Source organism: Lathyrus oleraceus, chromosome 4, assembly GCF_024323335.1.
Source record: "Lathyrus oleraceus cultivar Zhongwan6 chromosome 4, CAAS_Psat_ZW6_1.0, whole genome shotgun sequence".
In the NCBI taxonomy this organism is placed as follows: Eukaryota; Viridiplantae; Streptophyta; class Magnoliopsida; order Fabales; family Fabaceae; genus Lathyrus; species Lathyrus oleraceus.
Genome location: NC_066582.1, coordinates 97,223,255 through 97,229,254, shown reverse-complemented (window position 1 = coordinate 97,229,254; position 6,000 = coordinate 97,223,255).

The window sequence follows — 6,000 nt, the reverse complement described above, 5'->3', positions numbered from 1 at the left end:
CCACAGATTTGGATGCTCTATCCTCAACATATATCCTTCATCCTCAGCTAAGGTTGAGCTCTTGGGATGTTGATCTCTCTGTTCTCCGACAGTAGTCTCCATGTTTTGTGGATTGACCGAGGATTGTATCGGTGGTTCAATTTCTTTGTGACACCTTTGTATCCTTTGTGATTGTTTTGTCAGCATAATCATCATATATACATATACATATACATTTATGTAATGTAATGATTTTCATATCCTGCATCTTCATATTTGATTTGTTTGAGATTCTCATTCTCTGTTATGGCGGTACTTTATCCCTACACCAAATCTAGTGTCTGTCCTCCTTCAATTGTAGAGTGTTAGCCTCTTAAGCAAAAAGACTTTAACCTTTCTCCGTTTCCACACTGAGTTTGTTTCCTCGTGGATGATTGTTATTTCAGTTTCCTCCCCAATAAATTTGCTAGATGGAATTACTCCCCTTGAGTTATATCCTCATTATGTTGAGTCTTGATTGACCATTTTCTCTCTAGCTCTTACCTAGATAAATATTTTGGTCCCCTAAGAGTCTATTACCCAGTAACTGGTAATATTCTTCGTAGTTTGCAGTTTGTTACTTCTTGCCCAATACCCGACAAAAGTATCCTTTTTTTCTCCTCACTAGAGTCCCCTGGAAGTATATCCTTGATATGTTCATCCTAACCGATGACGGATATCTTTCCTTCCCCCGTAGGAGTCTATCCTTGATATATTCACTTTAACCAGTGACAAATATTCTCATCTTTGGTATTCTACCCAGTAAAAAGGTAGTTGTAATCCCTATTTTGTTCCTCAGAGAGTTAATCCTTGATATGTTCATCTTAACCGATGACGGATTTTCTTCTCCTTGTGATCTTCTACCCAGTACCCGGTAGTTGTAAATCCTACTTTTCCCCTGAGCGGAGTCTATCCTTGATATGTTCACTTTAACCAGTGACAGATTTTCTCTTCTTTGGTATTCTATCCAGTAACTGATAGATGTAATCCCTATTTTTACTCCCCTTTTCAGAGCCTATCCTTGATATGTTCATCTTAACCGATGACGGATTTTCTCTTTGTTTGGTCTTCTAGCCGGTAACAGGTAGTTGTAAATCCTACTTGGTCCCCTCGCATAAATAATCCTTGATATGTTCATCCTAACCGGTGATGGATTTTCTCTCCGACGGTTTTCTATCTAGTTTTCGATAGATGTAATTCCCCTCTTTTGTTCAGTTGGTATATCCTTGATATGTTCATCCTAACCAATGACAGGTATCCTCCTTAACATTTCCAGGTAAGTCTATCCTTGATATGTTCATCCTAACCGATGAAGGATTTTCTTCCCTGTTGAGTTTATCCTTGATATGTTCATCCTAACCGATGACGGATATTCTCACCTTTGGTCTTCTGCCCAGTAACTGGTAGTTGTAAATCCTATTTTCTGCATTTTCCCCCGGCAAGGTTATTCTTACCCAATAACCGCTAACGAATACTCCCTCTTGGTGGTTCTCAACGAGTCATCCTTGATATGTTCATCCTAACCGATGACGGATGTTCTCTCTGTCAGATCTTTATTATCTCCTTACCCAGTAACAGGTAGTAGATAATAAATTTCTGCTCCTCCTACGTTGAAGTTTATTTCTTCCCTAGTTGAGTTGAGTGCGCATTTCCTTAGCGAAATTATTGTTCCCCTACACTGGTCGAGTACCTCAATTTTATCCTGACGTATTTGTATTCCCTGTAGATGTTTTTGTTTCCCCGACTGAGTCTTTCCATTTTGTATGGAATTCCTCTAGTCCCTCAATAGTTTTGAGTCGTAGCTTGGCCTACGCATAAGTCTTTTTTATCCCCTCAAAGTATTTGTCCCCCCAACGAGTTTTCCTTATGGAATGCATTATGCTCATGTGGACTTTCGGTCTCTCTGATTTTCTTTTCCTTTATGGCAATATTTCCCCACAGAGCATCAACTTTTACATTCATGTCATATACATCATAAGGTCTCTTAGGGACCAAAGTTTGTTTCTATATGTTGTTATTTAAGCCCATTCTACTGAGTCGACATGAATATTTTAACCTTCGCCTCCTCAGTTAGAATGTCCTTAAATAGGGGCAGCTGTAAGACCCCAATTTTGACCCTAAGATCCCTCATGCAATTTCATCATAAGCATTAGCATTGGGATCATATCTTGCCATCCTCCTTACCCTTTTTTTCATTGGGTTTGTTTTGGGAGAGATCACCAAGCACTTTGTGATTATATCATACTTGTATATTATCATTTACTAACCAAAATACCAAAAATATGTCTTTGCATTTGCCTAACTCTTTTGTAGGAAGGGCATGATTTCATTGATTCATTGATCACATCTAGGGTTTGAGACCCTCATGAACAAATAGAACAACCAAGAATTGATTCAAGAATGGTTATAAGCATCATATATGAGTCCCAATGATCTTTACATGTTATATTGGTCAAGTTTTCTTCAAGAGTTTGAAGGTGATTTGCCTTGGAAACCCTAGTTTGACTGGGTATCTTGAGTAACTTCTCCAATAAGCTATCTCACCAATTGATCAAATTTATCAAGGGATACTTCAAATTCCATCATATTATGCATATATGATCTACCATGAGCCAAGAAAGTCAAGAGAATTGGAAATTAGCAAGTTGGTTGATGGTGGTTGGCCAGATGAATTCATCTGATCAAAACTGGGTCTCCATAGACCCTATCTCCTACAATTTTCACCATATGAAAATGATTCCAAGAGAAAACTTACTCTAAATTACATTATAAACAACTTTCATGTTGAGAACTAGAGCTAGTTTTGCTTGGAAAATCATTTTCTATGTTGAAACATTATAGGCCATTTCGTCTAAACCCTAATTTGAAAGTCAACTTCCCAAGGTCATAACTTGCTCAATTTTTATGATATGAAAGATTTCCAAGTTGCAAAATCAAATTCAATGTGTCTACTTCAACTTTTATGTTTGGAGTGGGAGCTAATTCAACTTTTTTGAGCATGTGATATGAGGCTACATTATAGGTCACTTTTAACCTATACCATTGATCAAGTGATTTTTCCAAACTTCAGAAATGCACAACTCTATCATTTCAAATCCAAATGACATGAAATTGGTTGCCATTTTGAAGTTCTTTGAGAGAGCTACAACTTTTATGAAGACACATTTCTTATTTGAAGCTCCTATAAAAAGTTAAGCAAGGTGGAATATTGAGACATATGGCTTGACACTTAGAAATGTTTTGATATGTCAACATTTTTCCAAACTTTCACCTCAAATTTCTCCAAGTTCTAAGCTCCAAATGAAAAAGTGTTCAACATAAAACGTGTTCCTCTTGATCTCACGTTTCCAAAGAGCTCAAACTCACTCATTTTGGACTTGAAATGCATAGGTTGCGCATGGCTTAAACAGGCTGATATCATTTGGCATGGATCAATCTTCAAGCATCAATGTACATGTGCCTTGCAATCTAAGCTGACTTCAAACCATCTGATATGCAATTTTGGACCTCAAGCTATCATTTCATGGGCCTATGCACGCCCATGCACCATTGCATCATCATTTGCCAATTTTGGAAAGTGGAAGTGAGTGTGTAAATATCACTTGATTTATCTATAAATAGAGCTTCAATTGCTCAGAATTCACAACACCATTGCGCCAACTTTGATTCCCCATTTAAAACCCTTCATTCTCAAAGGATAAACTTGATAAATTCATTTGAATTTGAGCTTGAATCTCCACTATTTTGGAATGTAATTCTCCAGGAATCCATTGCTTCTAAACCTTTCCATTCTCTTACTGCAAGCAAGTAGAGTGAGTCCAAGCACAAGCCAGATCAAGATCCATCGTGTTCAGACCTCCATTAAAGGTAATTTGTAGAAATTTTAAACTCATCGATTCTCTTAAATTCTTGCTCAATTTCATTGATTCTTTGGTTGTGTGAAGTCCTACCAATGTAGGCAAGAAGATTGAGTTACTTTGAGGTCAAATCGAAGCAACTCAGTTCATGTACCTCAAATTTCAATTCCATATATCTCTCAATATATTTGGAATTGGAGTGAATGGAGGTCAAATTCGAGCTCATTGCCATTTTTTCTTCAAGATCATATCCTTGTTTTTCTTTTTGGTGATGGTTCATCTTGACCAGTCCGGTGAGGTCCACCGGAGAAGATAACCGGAGCTCTGGCTCCGGTGGTGACTTGGCAAGGCTGTGAACCATAGGATCCATGTGTCACGTTTTAATCCCAAGCGTTTGTTTTAATTACCATTGGTACAACATAGCTGACTAAGGTGCATGTGGAACGTGCGTTTTGGATCATCAGATCTGCCACCTCAATTAATGAGGGGGATCTGATGGTCCCCGTAATTTTGAATTTCTGAATTTTTGTTTTATTTGCATTTTCTTCAATAATTCATATTAAATTTAATATTGATCCAAAAAATATGAGACTTTCACCAAAAAATTTCAAATATTTTTCTCTTTCATATTCTGAATTAAAAATATTTTTTGGATCATTATTAATATTTTTCATGAATTAATTGATTTTGCATTTGTTTTTAATTGTTTAAAAATATTTTTAAAAGTCCAAAAATTATGATTTTTTTCTCCAAGGTCCTTTGACCTTGTTTGACCTATGATAAATCTCATGGCCATTTCTTTGGTGTTTTGATGAGATTTTAGGAATTGGACAAAATATATTTGAATTAAATGCACTATTTTATTATTTTTAATTGAATAAATGTCATTTAAATTTTGTTGACCATTTGTATTGACTTAATTGAGTTTGCTTGTTTATTGTTGGGCCTTGGTCAAGGTTGATTTGACTTTGTCAAGTTAATATCATTGGAGTTAGGGGATTGATGAAATGTACATTCCATCTTCCAAAATGAATGAATGATATTAATTTAATAAAAGTCCTCCTTTGAACAATTTGTGATCTCATTCATCCCCTTCCCACTTCATCTCATTCCTCTTCTTAATTTATTCATTCCATTTGGCCTATGACATCTCAAAGTCCTAATGTTAGTTGATTGAAAAATTGACATGAGTATGGATGAGATTAGGCCATACCTTTTGCATATTCTTTTTTGTGTGTTGTATGTTTCTTGAGCATAGTCCATTATACTATGTCTCTAACATGCATTAATACCAAAATTTTATTGCCCGGCCTCAAATAGTTGTGACTTCTATATAAGTCCAATTACGATTGCTTAACATAGCGCTAAATTTTTGACACAAAAGGCATAAGCATTCTAGTTAGTGAGATTATAAGTCTCCCCTCTTTCATGGTATTGTGTGGAAACTGTGCCTTCTTTCCTTCCTTTGGAAGATGTTTTGGTTCAAGGATCCATGCTTGTGATAAGTGGGTTGAGTGTTCTCCAAAGAATGTCTTGAAAAGCAAAGCAAAACAAAACTAACCTCTAACTTACTAACTATTGACTTTTAATTTCAAGTTTTTATCTTAATGCAATTTATTTTTTAGCACTTTATTTCATTTGCCATTGTATATATATTATTCTAATTGTTTATGTTAATGCAACTTTCACTTTGTCCACTTGGACCATATTGTGTGATATATTTTGTTTGTATATACTTTGTTTGTTGTGTGGTCTTTGACCATTAATGTACATAATAATCATAAAAACCATAAAAACTTTTGAGTGGACTGTTGGTTTGATCTTGAGCAAAGGACTTAGAATTTAGGCAACCTTCTTAAGCTAAAGGACTTGGCGAATGCCAATTTATGAAGAACCAAATGCTAGCAATTTGAAATTCATCTGATACATCATTCAAAATCTCTCTAAGTTCATCTGCAACATGATCATTGTGAAGCTGTTATGTTGAACCTGTGACTTGTAGAATTCATCTGTTACATGGGCTATTTCTGAAGAAAATCATGGAATGGATAAGCTTGGATGATGCCATTTTTATTTGATGCCTTTGCTCTTCAAGATAATATAATTGTGCATTTGTATGTTGCTT